This window comes from Lepisma saccharinum, chromosome 2, assembly GCF_977018435.1.
Source record: "Lepisma saccharinum chromosome 2, izLepSacc3.1, whole genome shotgun sequence".
NCBI classification, from domain to species: domain Eukaryota; kingdom Metazoa; phylum Arthropoda; class Insecta; order Zygentoma; family Lepismatidae; genus Lepisma; species Lepisma saccharinum.
The window spans coordinates 106396235-106414968 of NC_139230.1; positions in this window are offsets into that span (position 1 = coordinate 106396235).

Here is an 18734-nt window from a genome sequence, read left to right on the forward strand (position 1 = left end):
ACAACGACTGTTGTGAGATGAATAATCTACTGGTATGCCGAAGATTACGGATACCCTTCGTTTCCGTTCTACTAGTATACCATCTCCCAACAGTAAAACAATTCACGAATCTAACCCGTAACGGGATACAATGAGTATTCGTTCTGCCTGTAGGCCGCACAAGGAGTACGTACGTTTCCGTTCTACGGGTAGGCCACACTGTAGGATGTAGAGCCGGATACAATGCGTATACTCTACCTGGTAGCCCGAGGGATATTGATATCTTTCGTTTCCGTTCTACCAGAGTAGGCCAAACTGTAGAAGGCTTTTTATTCTTGAGCACCACTGTGCTTGCAAATGCTGGGCTATTTCTTTGGGTCAGAGCTGGACCATGAATCGCCGAAGAGCCAACACAGACTGACTGGCCGGGGCCGCGTCGCTGATTATATGCAAATCTGAGCGCTGCGCCAGCGCCTCTAGTGGATTCTCGTGAACTACAAGAGGTGTCTCAGGACATTAATGCACGTCTTCAAACGGAACGTAGAGTCATCACTGGTGATGAGACATGGATTTTTTTAATACGACCCAGAATTCAAGCGCTAGAGCTGTCAGTGGAAGTCTCCGTCGTCGCCGAGGCCGAAGAAAGCAAGGCAGTGCAAGTCAAATGTGAAAGTCATGCTGATCACGTTTTTCGATGTGAGAGGCATCGTCCACAGTGAGTTCTTGCTACAGGGTCAGACGATCAATCAGCAAGTCTACAAAGAGATTTTTTGCAACGTTAGCTTCGCTCAGTGGTCGAGAAGATATGGGAGTTGTGGCTGGACAAATGGTGGCTGCTGCATCAGGACAACGCACCAAGTCACAACACCCTCAGTTCCTGGCCAAGAGGAACATCGCTGACCTGGAACAACCTCCCTATTTCCCTGATCTTGCCCCATGTGACTTTTCTTATTCCCCAAGCTCAAGGGAATTATCAAGGAGACCCGTTTTGAAGGTGTGGAGGCCATCAAGAGGCCCGAAACGACGGAGCTGCGGAGCATCCCAGAAGAATCCCACCAGCAGTGCATAGAGGTGTGGCAGAGAAGGAGGGAAAAGTGTGTTACAATGGAGGGGGATTACTTTGAAGGAGACACCATATAGTTTGCCGTTTGGCATAGAAATAAATTGTCAGTGACACGTCCCGCTACTTTTCAGACAAACCTTGTACGTTTCTACATCGCTTCATTATACTGGAGTCATACCTTCTCTCATTACGCTGAACAGCTGATTTTCTTCCTCCTCACCCTTTTTCTTATCTATGAAGTGCTTCATTAACATAATATTAGCTTCTTATTTGAATAAGTCCACCAGACACAATCAGGAGTACCACCACTAAACTGGAATAAGAAATTTTACTTTTCTTGTTTATTCTCTATTGCCATTTTTTCTTTCGGCCATTATATACTTCATAAGAAAGCATTGCTTCTCTCCATACTCTGGTAACTGAAAAATGCCACTCAAACGTCTTCCATCTGCTTCTGTGGAATAGATGCTTCATCCTATTAGTATATAAAACCTTCTACTTCTTCTTTTTAAAGAGGTGGTTAGAGCAGAAGAGTCTCTTTATCTTCCTTTTCTTCTTTAGTTTCCAATACTCATTCTTACCAGAAAGAAATAATACAGGCAGGCAGAAAGTTACATTTGGCCCCATATCCGTTACAGGCTGCATTTCTATTACAGGCTGCACCCCTACATCAGTCTGCACTTCTATTACAGGCTGCATTTCCAAATTATCAGCGGAAGGCTCGAGAGTATCTCGGAGTGGTTCTGAAGCAAAAACTATGCTGGGACTGGAAATTATTGTTCCCTGTTCTGGAGGATTCTGAAGAGAACATCCATTAGTATTTATCTCTTCTACCTCTTCAGCTCTAGATCCCCCATTAAAGCATTAGTCAAGTTTGATCATTCTTCCTTTTCCTGTTTTCTGTCTTCTTCATATTGTAGCAATAGATCATTGCATGTTTTATGGCAAGTCTCCAGTTCCTGTAAGCTTTCTTCATATTCCTTTGTTTTTCTTTCTACACACTCTCTTCTCCAAAGGACAGATTCATCGCTGTACCGTTTCTCTATCGTTTCTCTAACATCTGTTTCTGCACGGAGGACTGCTTCTTCCTTAAATTTTACTATGTTTTCTCTACTCCTTATTTGACCTTCAATCTGTTCGGATATGAACTTTCGATGTTTTTCATTGGACTGAATTCTTATTTTCAACCAATATATTTCATCCTCCAATTCTATTTTCTTTCGTCTCTCTTCATCATGTTTCCGCCATTATTTAATCAGTTGTATCACATCACCGATAGAAGGGGTGCTGGTAGCAATAGGCTTTGCTTCAGGGCTGCATGGGGATCTGCACGCCTTACACATGACATCACCTTTCATCGTTGCCTTATCTGGTCCATCACAACTAAAGTGCCAATGCAACGAACAACGGCAACACTGGAAGGGATCTGTTTCGTCACCCCTTTCCACACAGCAACTGTACTTCCTTTAGGAGTCTATGATTTTCTTTGATCTACTCCTTAGAACTCTTCCACTGAACTCGCTGTTCATCACACTTTCGTGAATCAATAAACTAAACAGTCCTTAGTTTCACCTTTATAAGTTCATCGGACCACACATAGCTTTATCTTCAAGCACAACACTGCTTCGTTTTATGTGTTTTAAGGCCTTACTTTGCTTGCCTTTATATACTTATGAAGCTACACCAACAGTAGTGCAAGTTTATTGTTTCTGCGCCATCCTTTGTAGGTATCCCCTATTTCTATGCATTTAACCTCTGTCGTATCATATTATGACGATTTTTTTTTTTTGTGGATTTTATAGCGTTCGCTGACGTTCCAGTACAATTTTCACCGCAACTCGGTTTTTCCTACCTCATCCTTTGTAGGTATGCTACGATCTTACGTGATATAACGTAACCTATAATATTTATTCTTACGATCTTACGTGATATAACTTAACCTATAATATTTTTTTATGATCGTTCACGAGAGGTTGGAAACGGTATGAGTTTTGACCTACTTGTGTAGTAAGTGAAACAGTAGGAGCTGGAAACATCCTTTGACCTACTTTTGTAGTAGAGACAGGAGGTTGTTTCAAACCAATCATAAGTAAGAATTTCATCATAAGTTAGAAGGGTCCTCGGAGTAACCTTCCAGGAGGTACTTTCTTTATTTTTCACGTTACGTTCAAACCTCGAGGGCCCTTGGGGTAATATTCTAGGATGTATTTTTTTTTTTATTTTTCACGTTACGTTCGAACCTCGAGGGCCCCCTCGGAGTAATCTTCTACGATGTACTTTTTTTTATTTTTTTCACGTTACGTTCGAACCTCTGAGCAATCATAAAATTGTTGGTGGACCAAAAAAAAAAAATAGTTCGTACGCGTACTCTACACATCGTCGAAATCTCCCCGTGTGTGTGTGTGTGTTTTCGCAATTTTAGGATTTTCAACAAGGCGGGGGACACACACACTTGGAAAGAACATTTCAAATATTTTGACAGGAGGAGGGGGGGTCCGAGATATGTACGCGATTTTTTTTAATTTCGCGGAGTTTTTGATAGGCGACGACAGAGCCATCTATGAGCGAAACTTGAATCTTGGGATTTTCTGTCGACTTTTCTTTTCACTATGTTGACTTTTTTCCTTTCACTAAAACATGTCATTTAGGAACCGCCATCTCTCCTTGTGGTAAATTTGAAAATTGAGCCAGAAATAACAATGGAGGTGTCAATTGAAAGTTCGGAAAAAAATGACAATACGTTTCTCCAATCTAAATAGAATAGGTGGTTGAAATTTCCAAGTCGTATTTTGCATTTTTTTTAAAAAAAAATATAAACACGTTGAATTTTTGACTTGATCGGATTTTTACTTGTTGTCCCCGAGAAATTCTATATAAATAACATACCTGCAAATTCTATCGCATTTGCGACAATAGTCCTTTAACTTGTTTTCGAACAATTATTTCAAGTTTAAAAGTGTTTCCTAGTTTTTTCGATCACGTTGAATTTTTGACTTGATTGGAATTTTACTTGCTCTCCCCGAGAAATTCTATATAAATAACGTACCTGCAAATTCTATCGTATTTGCGACCATAGTCCTTTAACTTGTTTTTCAACAAATTATTTCAAGTTTAAAGGTGTTTCCTAGTAATTTCGACCAGATTGAATTTTGACTTGATCGAACGTTACGTGCTGTCCCAAGAAATTCCATATAAATAACATCACTAAAAATTCTATCGGTTTTTGAATTAACTTTTGATTTGTGTCAAATCGTTTAAAAAATGACATCCACCAGTTTCACTCACAAATATGATAAAACGGAATGCGTTACTTGTGGGAAGCTAATCTCAAGAAACAATTTATCAGTACAGAGGGCAAGGTGTAGCGAAACAGGTTCGAGAATAAATTGTTTCTTAACTTCAAAGCCCTGTCCTCAATGCGAAAGAAAATTAGCATTCCTAATCTAAATAGGCATCTGAAAATTTGCAAACTATCGACCGGATCTCTACCGAAAAGGAAAATTGATAATCCTTAGACTGAAACTTCTACTTCAAAACAAATTAAGTTATCCATTGAACGTAAACCGATAAGGTCTGCATTTAACGGCCAGCTTGAGGATTTCTCTTTTACGTCGGAACCAGGCTGTGACATTCCTAGTTTCTTGAGCGAAACGAAAGCATCTATAATAAATATTCTGAGAGATAAATTAACAAACAATTCCATTAAAGTATTTGTTGATATATTTTCTGAATACGAGAAACTCGATGGCACAACGAATATTTTTTATCACAGAACGAAGAACCAGGTTCTTCATGTGGCGCACATCGATAATTTGGACGACTTCTGTACTAATCTTTCCAACGAACTGGTTAAGAAACACGACGATTTCGAGGGTAGGGGGTCTGGTTGGACATTGTGCGGTAGTCCTCACACATTAATCGCTCATTTAAACAAATTCACGCCTTTTTCGAGATCCCCTCCCGAATTACACACAAATTTGAATCAATTTCATCACCTTTCGGCATCTAGTTACATTCCCCTTCCACCTGACATTCAAAATGAAAAAGCCATGATGAATATTCAAAACAATGACAACAGATGCTTTCTCTGGTGCGTTTTGGCGGATCTGCATTCGATTCATCGGTTAAATCATCCGGAGCGGGTTGGACATTACAAACAATATGCAGATGAGTTTGAAAGTGCAATGTCTAGTATCAAATACCCGGTTGTTATTTCTGATATAACGAAGTTCGAAACTCGTGCACGAGATGCAGAAAGCAATCGGTTAGTCATTAATGTGTATTCTTACACATCAATTAAGCATGTCGTACATCCCGTTAGGATAAGCAATGTTGATGATGACAATGCTCGCGTAATAAATCTCCTTCTTGTTTCCGACGAAAATTACTACTATCACTACGGCCTCATTCGTTCACTTTCCCGGTTGGTCAGATGTCAAACAACCAAGTATGCAAACCACATAGAAGTTTGTCCAAGGTGCTTAACCACGTTCGACGATAGAAAACAACTCAACCATCGAAAATACACCGGACGTCAAATTGCTGCTCAAAAACTTGCCGAACACAAAAAATATGGCGGCGAGAATAAACCCGTGGTAATGTTGATGCCAAAAGCGAAAGAGGTCGAAGAATTTAAAATGCACAAGGCCTTTTTGGAACACCTGGCCAACATCGTCGCGGATTTCGAAGCATTTCTCAAACCACTTTCCTTTTGTGAACCTGATCCCGAAATTTCCTCCACCACGCCTAGACCAGCTGCATGAAGCAAATAGTTTTGGTTACGTTGTCGTGTGGCAGGATAGAATAGATGATCCTTACGTATACCGCGGAATAGATGTTGTCGAACGTTTCCTGGAAAAGATGATCGAAGAGGTTTGGAAAATTGGTACCTTCTCGCAAATATCGAAATCGATGCTTCCGTTATCTACTAATGAACTTCGAAATTATAGTAACACTGATGTATGTCCGGTGTGTGATCAACACTTCACAGATGAGATCCGGAAAGTATTTCACCATTCGCATTCAGACGGTCGTTTCATCAGTGGAATCTGTAACACATGCAACCTTAAAATTCAAAGACCGATGTTTGTCCCAATATTCTTTCATAATGAATCCAATTACGATTTCCATTCTATAACCCTAGAACACTACCGTACGAAAATTTACGTATCCTTCGCGCTCAATTCCCTCCCCGACCACCCACATCGCACCCACCTACCCCTCCGCCTATGGTATTCCTCGGGCATTCTGCCAGGTGCGTGGCAGAACTGTGGTAAGGAGGGCGGAAGCAGTGAACGTCTTCAGTTTGTGCGTTATGTGTGACTCTGTACGTCAATAATACGTAGCGATAGTTACAGAAGAAAAATCTTGCACGTAATTTTGACGTGCATGTTGTAATAACGCCTTTTGTATTCACGTAAGATTTGCATGTTTCTATAATATCGCATTTTTCTATAATATGATCAACATCGCAGCGATCAATCGATACATTATTCACACTCACAACTTCTACAACAATCAGGGCAACTCAGAAAAGAAACCATTCTCACGAATTCAGTTCATGCTTCACCTCCATGAGAACTTGGCCAAGATCTGGCAGGAGCAAAGGCTAATAAATCCGGGACTGTCACAGGAGTTAAGAAAGTCAATTTTGAAGGTACTGGGGAAGGAAGAGGCAAGTACAGTAGCAGCCACGTCACAAGGGAACAGAAAGTATTGCAGTTTCTGCAACTACAAGAAAAGGAGGATGACAACTACGTACTGCTCCTGTGGGAAGCCAATTTTTGGAACACTACCGTACGTAAAATTTACGTATGCTTTGCGCTCAAATCTCTCCCCTACCTCCCACCTCGCAACCACTTACCCCTCTGCCTAGCAGTGCCTCAAGTTGTCTGTCGGACATAATACAGCACTGTGGTAAGGAGGGTGGAAGCGCTGATCGTCTTGATTTGGTTTGTTATGTTGTGCACTGTACGTCAATTTTACGTAGCTGTGTAAAACGAGAAATATCTTTCACGTAATTTTGACATTTGTAAATTCGATTTGGATACTTAGATTTTGAAAACGAAAGTTTAGAAGCATACACTATTTTCTTGTAAGACTTTAAAATTATATTTGTCCTTATTTACAGCGTTGTGAATATTATTATTGTTTGCTTTTCATTGTTCGAACTTTTCACCTTCATTCTTAATATACGAAAGGGCTTGTTAAGCAAGACCTTCGCTTAAAATATTCTATGTTTAATAAAACCATGTTTATACATTTTAAAATGAAGAATAAAAATCCAATATAAGGAAAAATAAACAAAATAATGTTCACAATGAATAGAAATTTGTTTTCATGATGTAGAGGTTGTTATAAAAATAGATTCCTTCATGAACGTAAAATTTACGTACCTATAGTTACACTGTAATATTGGAACACGGTAGTGTTCTAGGGTTAATTAGGAGTCTTGGATATGATACAGAAAAAATAGATATTGTTGCTCAAAATGAAGAACGTTACATCTCTATAAGTAAGAAAGTTATGATTCCAGGAACAAAACAAACCATAGAGAGGAGGATTCGAGATTCGAACAGATTTCTCTCTGCCAGCTTGGATACTTTAGCGAGTAAACATTCAGACGAACAATTCAAAATAACTAGAGCTAGTTTTCCCAACGTAGATATAGAACTTATTAGACGTAAAGGCATTTATCCATACGAATATGTAACCGATGAATCTAAATTTAATGACAACACGGTCAAAGTTTTACAGTTGACTCAAAGGTTCAGATATTACGGACGAAGAATACGAACACGCGAAATTAATGTGGAATGAATTGAAATGCAATACTCTCGGGGATTATCACGACGCATACTTGAAATTAGACGTAACAATACTCGCAGATGTTTTTCAGGCATTCAGAAAAACGTCAGATAAACATTTACAAGTTGGATCCTGCACATTTTTACATCCTTCCTGGTTTGGTGTAGTCGGCCATGTTGTTCCAAACAAAAATCAAGCTGGAAATTATTTCCGACGTGGACATGCTGCTTTTTATCGAGAGGGGGATACGTGGGGGGATGGTTCAATGTTCGCAGAGACATGCAAAAGCCAACAACATGCACATTGCCAATAATCAATATAACTCGAATAAACCATCAAGTTATATTATTTATCTGGACGTGAACAATCTGTATGGATTTGCTAAGTTACAGAAGCTTCCCTACGGAGGATTCGAGTGGGTTGATCCCACTTCGGTTGATATTAATAATTTCGACGATAGGGAATGTGTTGTGGAGAGGTGGGCCTCGAATTTCCAGACAATTTGCACGACATGTTTTCGGATTTACCACCAGCACCCGAAATCAAATGTCCACCCGACTCAAAACAAAAGAAGCTTCTGTTGTCTCTTGATTCTAAAGAGATATACGTCGTGCACTACAAAAGTCTACGGTTCTTGATTGGGAAGGGAGTTCAGGTAGTAAATGTGAAAAGAATACTCAAGTTTAAACATTCCTAGTGAGAAGAAGTGAAGTGGCCGACTCCCGAACATTTATTTTTTATTTATTTATTTTACCCCGATTTTAGCTAATCTCCAAAGCCGAAAATTAACAAGAAAACCAAATTTTACTATTTTTATAGTATGAAAAATAATTATTTTTTTAATAAAGGCCAAAGCACCTGAATTTTACCAATTTTTTATAGTGTGAAAAATAATTATGTTTTTTTAATAAAAGCCCAAGATCACAAATCTATAGTCTAAAGGGCAAAAAAATTGCTTTTTGAAGCAAAATCACCATATTTCAAGCAAGCATTTACAATTATCATATTTTTAAAAAGAAAATAGATGTGTACAGTACTTGCTGTACAGTACAGAGCAGTAAATGCGTGTATATATATTTAAATATATATACTAATGTCCAAAATTAAAGTAATAAACGGAAATTCTCTCCCATGCGTCCATTTGACCACATAATACGATCAGGTGATAGTAATATTTATGATGTCATAGACAACCGGTTTAAGATAGAAAATAAACTAACCATAGTGTGCCAGGATTCAGGGGTGCCCATCCCCCCAAGGCCAATGGCGCATCCCCCCAAAATCATGTCATGCGTTTCCCCAAAATCATATCATTCGCTCCCTTAAACCATATCGTAATCCCCGTCGTCGCCTTGTAATCAAGGGGTCCCGGGTTCGATACTCGGTGGAGGCACATAGTGGTTCGGATTCCACTTTAAACTGTAGGTCCAGTCCCGATTAGCCTTACTGTGCATAAAGTGGACTTAAAACAACAACTCAATATCGTAATCCCCACAAAATATTTAATTACGACAGCGTGCCTACCGAAAGTAACTTTTTCCTTAGCTTTACTGAACATTATAATTGATCTGCCCCTCCTCCCTGAACAGGCATGCCATCACTCAAGACCACCCCTAAAATCGTTCATCATAATCGAGAATATCGCGTGGATCACACTTTAAACTGTGGGTTCAGTCCCGATTAGCCTTAGAGTGCATAAAGTGGACTTAAAACACCAAATCAATGAATCAATCAGTAATATTGAAGAATATTAATTTAATGGGGTGTCAATACTTTCTTAAGATCCCGAGATATTTAGTCTTTTCCAGCTTTTCCTTTGGCACATTCGGTGTCGAAAACGTGTTGATGCCTTATCGCTAAATACAGTCTCCAAAATGTAATGTTCGAACTCTCTCTCCACTACAGAAATCCCTTGAGAATCTAAGATTTAACACTTTATCAAGAGCTTTCTACCTCCCCCTTTAAATTTCATACTCAATCCTACCACCAAAATTTCCATGCCAATTTTAGACTTACTGTTAATATTGAAGAGTGGATATTTCCTCCTCCAAAAAATTAATTCTCAGTCTCCACACCACAATTTCCGCAACAGTCTAAGACAACAGGAATACACAAGAATTGGATACCCCCTTCAATATAATGCTCAATTCCCCTCTAACTAAAGTACTTGCCATAATCAAAGACCTAGAGTTGGATACTGTCCCCCCAAAGTTTAATTCAAATCCCCTTCAGAACCCACGTGTCAATTAAGGCCTAATATATACAGGAGTTCGATACCCCCCCCCTCCTTCGATAATGTCCTACACACTTTCATTTCTTCATCTAATGGATTAAATATGGCGCAATTAAGGTGTAAATTTTTTACATATATTTTGGAAAAGATATAAATGTTGAATTTTATATTATTTATTTGAAGGAAAAAATCCCCCCCCCCCAAATCTCGATGGCTCAACCTGCGCCATAAAACCCCCCTGTTGGCACCCCTGCTAGGATATATCAACAAAAAAATCACGATAGCAACAGGTTAAACTTGGAAAATTTATCAACAAAAAAGATCACACGAGGAAAATATTTCTGTTTGTTGCTTTAATTTTGGACACTAGTGTATATATTATTCAAAAGTGTATCTACAATTAAAAATGTAGATACTGATAAAAAGTTATTACCAGTGGCAGTATATATAATTATTTCTTCCAAATATATATATTCTGAAATCATGTACGTCTGAAAAATGTACATGTCTGCAATTTTTTAAAGAAGAGCAAAATGCTATATGTATAAAAATATATGGGCATCTGGGGGATGTGAAGCATCCAAAAATTGAGCATAGGAAATGAAGTTAATTTTTATAAATATATATATGTACTGAATAATAGCCAAATTGGAAAAGCAATCAAAAGTGTCAGTGCCAGTAATGTATATCAAAGTTATCTTTAGGAGGTTTTTTAAAAAATGAAAGAAAATCATGAAATTATTTTATATGTTAAAAGCTGCTGCCACAAAAATACAGTATTAAAAGAGAAATAAATTCACAAGTCAAGCATTGATTATGCAAACTTATTTTGCTTCTGACGGAAGTTAAAGTTGTCCCTCTCACGGAGGGACCCAAGTCCTGGCAGCTTCGGACACTATGCTATCTATGTATATAATATTTCAAGATCATTTCTTTAGATTTAGCATGCTTATTTGCTTACAGGCTCAAATACAAATGGTCTAACCGAGGAATCATATGTTTTGCATATATACGTATGGTCGCATGAAATGACGGAATGTAACAGCATTTCTATTGGCTGCTGTTGCCCGCACTAAAGAAATGGACTGTAGCTCAAGTTTTACCAGGAATAGAAATACATATATCATAAAAGATAATCATAACAAAATATTGAAAGGGAGATTCTATGAAGAGGAACTCAATAAAACAAAATATCCAGATACATAATTAATTGAAAAAATATTGAAGAATAAAAATAATAAATTATATGTGAAATGGTTAGGTTTGCCAGACAAAAGTTGGATAGAAGCAAAGCAGGTGATTCTTTGACACCAACATGGAATGTGGTACAGCGTTTACCAGATGTAGTGGAAACTAATAAAAAAAATGGAGAGCTTTTACCTGATAACATAAGATGCCTCATTGCAGGCCCATCCGGTTGTGGAAAAACCACTTTGCTGGTTGATAATTTCTTGCTTGCCCCCAATTGGCTAGATTGGAAAAATAGACACTTGTATGTATTCTTAAAGAGTTTAGAACAACCGAAATAACAACAACTCATGAAGCTGTACGAGGGACTGGGCCTAGCTACATTTGCATCAACAATAAAACCTCTCGAACAATGTTTGAAAAATTCTGTTGTGGTGTTTGATGATGGTTTTCTAGAAAATCAGATTGAAATTAGAAATATTTTTACACAGGGTCGTCACAAAGAAATAGAGTGATTCAATTTAGCTCAAACTTATTCCAAAATTCCCAAACAATTGCTGCGAGATAATACAAACTTAAACTGTTTGTTTCGTCAAGATCATACTAATTTAAAACATGTATACGATAATTACGTGTGACTTAAATTACAACCAATTTTCAAAATTCTGTTCATCTTGTTGGAACAGTGATGATTTTGGATTTGTCACCATCGACATGACTCGTAAACCTAACAATGGTAAATTCAGAAATAAAATCAACGACTTTTGAACGTTGAATCGATATAAAATAACCATTAATTTAAAAAAAAATATGACGAAACACAAAATTGAAGATAATACGAAATTTCGAGAGTACTTGTCCAAACGTTTCAAAGGTTGGAAATCAGAGAATCGAGGCTTTTACGAACAACACAAACGTCAAGACCAACCCATAACTGACGCAATCAGTGGTCTTGGTAAAGAGATTAAGGATGTCACAGAACAAAATAAAAATCTCATCAATGAATTGGTACCTCTTACTGCTAAATTTTATGAAGATTTCCCTCCTACGCCATTATCCAGCATTCACACACCCCTCATTCTCAAGCAACCAACCAACTGCTAAAGCAGCTATAGAAGAAGCAGAGAAAATCGAGTTGGGTCCCCTGGCAAGGGATTACCTAAGTACTGGAAAATTCGAAAAAGATGAAGTATTTGGATTTTATCCTGCTATGGAACCAAATGAAGGCGTAGTATGGAAAATTGGCAAATCTAAAGTAGCATTCGAAGGGGACAACATAAAAATTAATTTGGGCGGGAAAAATATCTGGTCCAGATATCCTGGTACTGTTGGGCTATGGGAGCTCATCACTAAGAAACAACCAAAAAATTTACAGATGATTATCAAAGTTACTCTGAAATTTTGACACTCTCTGATGCTCTGTACTAAAATAATGATGCCTCTCAAAAGCGAGTGGTGATAAATATAAAAATCTGATCAAACACGTCTCGAACCAACTCAAAACCGGTAGTGGTATCAAGCAATACAATACTTTACCTAAAGAATTTGTGTGGGTAAACGATGTTAGAGAACTCATAGATAGATTGCTGGTTATAGCAGGGGAAGAAAATGCTGGGAACAACAACAACTTCCATAATGAGAAAATGGGTATTGTAAACATGATCAGTGACAAACTAGCTAATTTTATTATAAACGATCCCAAAGGTATAGGATACTTAATTAAAATTATCAACACTTTACCTCCTAAATTGTGGAATATATCAGAGGGTCAAGGTTTGGTGAATGATATTGTTAATAAACTTCCGTTCGAATTACACGTACCAGGTTACCAATACTGTGGTCCGGGGACAAAACTTGAAAAAAGGTTAGAAAGAGGAGACAGGGGTATTAATCCTCTCGATGTAGCTTGTAAAGAACATGACATTGCATAGAACACACACAAAGATCTGGATGATCGTGATGTGGCCGATCAAAAATTGGAAGAGACTGCATTTGGAAGATTAACTAGCAGAGATGCTTCTTTGGGTGAAAGAATAACAGCATTGGGTACAACTATTGCTATGAATACACAACAAAAATTAGGGTGGGGTTTGTAATAAATAAATATATAATATAAATACCCTGAAAATTAATAATAATAACTAATAACAACAACATGAAGCCAAAAGAAGTTGTATACCAAATACCATATCACAATCTTAACAATTTAAAAATAAATTCAATTTTAACTAAAAAACAACAATAAAAGAAGAGACAATGTATAGCCAAAGGAAATGGAATGAAATTATTACTCAGTACGCCACAATTAAAAAGATTGCAAAATACAAGAAAAGAAACACATATTGGAGGATTCATATTCAGCATTCCAGCCATCCTGGCAGCTTTGGGTGCAGTGGGAAGCTTAGCTGGTAGTAGTGCTGCTATTGCAAAAACTGTTATCGACTCAAAAAAGAATAAGGCAGAACTAGAAGAGCAGAAGCATCATAATCTTGCCATAGAAAGAAAATTAGGCAATGGTGTGAAGTCCAAAGCACTTAGAAAATTTAAAAAAAAGAAGAAGCACTCAAGAACAAAGACATTGAATCTTTAGTTAAAATATTTAAAATTAAACACTTCAGGGGGTTTTCATGTCTGATTTTCTCCCTAAAGGTAATCCCCATTCTCGAGAATGTGGCGTGGTCAATTTGGATAAGGCCGAAAACATTGGTACCCACTGGATATGCTATTATAAACAAAATAACAATGCTTTTATTTTCGATTCTTTCGGAGGGGTACTCCCTACAGAATTAATTCGTTACTTAAAACATGTTAAGGTTTATTACAACGACGATCGTATTGAAGATTTCGATCAAATTATATGTGGCCATGTTTGCACTACGATGCTCAGAATATTAAATAAAATACCAAACATCAAATTAAAAGATTTTCAAAAAGCTGTATTATATATTAAATATGGGAATTTTTCATCTCTCCAGCGAGACTTCGGTCTTGAAACTACATCTTCACGATGATATTATCTATCCAAAATCCATAGCTCTGAGAGCATTCTACAGTATGTATCTAATTCCGAATGTAACTAACTACATCAATAGTATATTAGTAGGTAATTAAAATATTATTATTCCTCGCGGACAGTATAACTTATCTACTTTACAATCTGAACTTTCAAACACTGTATTGCTATCTCAAAATTCTGTAACACAGAGAGTGGAGATTGTGTCTACCAATGAAACAGTGGACTTATCTACCATGGGGTAACTTCTAGGATTCGAGAACAATAGCAAATTATTACCAGGTGCTAGGCACATAGGTAAATTTGTACCAAAATTCTTAGCTATAGGGACATTAAATATTCACTGCGACATTGCCAAAGGTATGATTATCAAAGCAGAAGAAAATTCGATTGGTAGTCACTAGGAGACAGATATCATTGCTACATATAAACCAAATTCAGAATTTATGGAATCCATCTTCTATTCCCCAATCCAACCAGTCTATTTCCCTGTTTCTATTGATAAAGTTAATTATATAGAGATAACAATTACAATTGAGAAAAATGAAATCATCGATTTTGCTGGTGCTAATAGCACTGCAATAATAGAAATTAATATTTAAAATATATAAATAAATACCAAGATGGAATATATCGAGAGTTATGAATTACAGTCCTTCCCTCCAAACAGGAGGACATTTGCAAATTTGATTCAGCCCAACAAAGAGATACAGTATGACACCACGGCGGGGGACGGGTTCATTCATATACATAGATCAGATCTATGTATAAAATTTGATATTGTGAAACAAAGTAATAGTGAAGAATATCCAGCTACTGCTAATGTAAAACTCATAGATAATTTTGTTCCATTCTTATTCTCTCAAATTGAATTTAGGAAGCATGGTACAGTGATTGACAGGATTGATTGCCCTGGAATTACATCCACTACAGTGGGGACATTGAAACTATCCAAATCAGAGAGTGTATATTATAAAGTTGGTGGGTTCGAAGCTGGAACAAAAATTCAAGCAAAAAGTCGCACAGTACTGTTCCCCATGAGATTGCTATTAGGCTTTTTCTCTGATTATAAAGAAATTATGTGGAAATGTGGTTTAAGTGTCATATTTCGCAGATCACCAAGTGATCATAATGCCATCATGAGATACAAAACTTTAAATGCAGATGGAACAGCTAATGAAGCTAGTTTACCGAAAGCTGCGAAATGTGTGATCCAGTCTAGAAGTTACGAATGCCTATAGTTGAATATGAGTCAAATTATGCTCTCAAATACAAAGACAACATTTTGAAAAATCCTCAAATTCCAATACAGTTTTATACTTATCAATGCATACAGAAACCGGTTGAGGGTAATTTTTTTGAATTTTACATTACTAATCAGTTTCAATCTATACAATACGATATGCCAGAGTTTGTAGCTGTGTTGTTTCAGACAGGGAGAGATGACAATCAGGAAAAGGATAGCAGCCAGTTTGATAATTGCAAAGTTAAAAATGTATATCTGAAGAATGGCAGAAATGAGGTGTTCACTCGTGAAAACTATAATTTAAACATTGCAGAACAAGATTATTTGAAGTTATATGAAACATTTAGTGCTTTTAAAAGAGTAACTGAAGGAAACATAGATATGTATTATAATCCAGACGAGTTCATTCTTCACAGACCAATGTTTTTAATAAATGCATCAAGAAGAAAATTGGTAGTTATTAATGATGGAACAAATATTAAGATAATATGTGAGTTTCATGAAACTTTACCTGAAAATACAATATGCAATGCAAATTTAATTGTAGAGAAATCATACATATATGATATAAAGAATGAAAGAGTGATAGAACAATTTTAATTTTTATATTATTTAATACTAATATATATAATGCAATATAATACAATATATTTTTAATTATTTTTATTTTAGAGCAAATATTTAGCCTTAGGGCTACTCTACCACCACCTAACTCAAATAGATATTACAATAAAGAAGAAAAATATTTAAAAAAATAATATTAATATTTATATCAATTTTTTAAAATCATAAACATTTATCACAATGTTTACTTGTGTTATAGTGTCCTTATTCTTTAGTATGAACATTGCAATCTAATATTTGCAATTTATTATCATTGCTATTAAGAGCTACTTTGTTTTTGTAATATAAACACCAGCTAATTTGCTAGTTAAAAAATATTTTTTAAAAATCTTTCTTTGTAAGTTTTCTTGTTCATGCTCAACTTACACTTATCACAATGTTTACTTGTGTTATTGTGTCCATATTCTCTAGTATGGACATTGCAATCTAATATTTGTAATTTATTGTCATTGCCATCGAGGGTTATTTTATTTTTTAATGACATATAGACAGCATCTATTTTGTCAGTAAAATGATATGGAGACATCTTTCTTGTTTTCTTTTCAAATAAACATTCTTTAAAATCTTCCATTGTAAGTTCTCTTGTACATGGTCGACTTACACCTTTAGCTCTTTTAATTTCTTCTTCTTCTTCCCCATCTATTTTCATACAATACATTTTTGGTCTTAGACAAACAAATTCTGTTATTATATTCCCAGCTGCCTCATCTTTCATTTTTCCAAGGACCATCTTATTTTTAACATTATCTAATGGATGTTTTTCTGGATAGTTGCTAAAATCAAAATATTCTTTCATATCTAGCAAATCTTTGTACAAATCCTCTGTTTCTATCTCATATATAATGCTATCAGTATCCATGTATATTATCTCAATTTTATCTTGCCATATTGGCCACATGACATTGTAATGAAATTTATACATTTCTAATTTAGACAATTCAAGAATTGCAGTACCCACAGCTATTGGCATATTACATTTTACATTAGTATTTCTTCTTTCAATAAGAGTTAGATTGCTATCATCAATTTCTGTAAAACCTTTGAATCTAGGATCATCAACAAGTTTTTGAATCCTTTTTGGTTCATTTTCTAAATTACACATTACATACTTCTTATTATGTTGTACAGTTTTCCCATATATTGAATTATTCATTAATTTACAATTATTTTGCTCAACTTTCGAATCTGTTCGTTTTCGTTTGTCTGTATTTTTCTCAATATAAGGTTTTAGCCAGTTACTTTGTTCAAATTTGGCCCCTGAATGACTTTGGTAATTTTCATACCCTGCTCTTCGTAATATTGCAACAGTCGATAGTGAACATGATATTTTTTTTTAGTTTCGAAAGATGACAGTAATTTTGTTTCTTTTGTACCTGGGATATTCTGAGAAACTGGTGCTATAGCTAATCCATGGTGATAGTCATGGAGATCAGATGGATATAACATATCAACATTCAAGAAAGCACCCACTGGACAATCTTCGGGCCAATCTAAAAATTATTTCTTTTCAAGTTCTTCCTTGCTCGTCCATTTCTAATTACCAATTGGTAGAGATTGTATCATAGCACTCCCATATAAGTTATTCATATCGATGTATAATATGTATTTTGATGGTTGACAAGGATTATAGTTAGGTAAATATTTATTGTTTGCTTTTGCATATATTTTAGGACACTGAACTATGCCACCGCGTTTAGCAGATTCAACAAACATGAACTGGTCAATATTGTTAATGAGGTCAATTTCAACTCCAGTATATAAAAGCATAGTGCAGTAGCTAGATTGTGAAACATCTATGATGTTATTATATCTTTGAATATAGATGTTCAATTGTTTTGTTGATTTGGATTGTCAAGCATGGAGTTAGCCATGTTGTATATTCTTAGTTATGGATTAAATGATTATTTTGTATAAAATCGAACCCACCTGATTTATTACATCATATTACCGTGGTTGGTAATACAACAATTTGGCGACGAGGATGGGATTCAAGGACAAATTCTGGAACCTTTCGATGTGGATAAAGGTAACATTGATTCGTATTTGGAGCGGTTTGAACAGATTTGTGTTGCTAATGGCATTCCAAAGGAAAAGCAAATTAGTCATTTTATTGCATTCTGTGGAGGAAATTTATATGATGTTTTAAGGGATTTAGTTACTCCAAATTCTGTTGCTAGCAAAACATACGAAGTAATAAAAGATGTATTGTTGAATCATTTTCAACCGAAGCATAATGTTGTTGCAGAAAGATACCGTTTTCATCTTCTGAAGCAAGAGTTAGGTCAACCTTTATCAGAATATATTGTTTCACTTAAACATGCAGCTACTAAATGTAACTTTGGAGCATTCTTAAATGACATGCTAAGAGATCAGCTGGTGTTTGGAGTTAACAGTGAAGTTACAAGAAAGAAATTGTTATCAGAAGGCGACGTTTCCTTTATTAAAGCTTGTGACATTGCCGTGAATATGGAAATGGTTGAGAATGATGTACGGCTATTCCATCAAAAAGAAGGTTTTGCTACTGATTGTAATGTACATAAGCTTCATGAAAGCAAGTCTAAACCTTTCCAAGCTTTTTCCA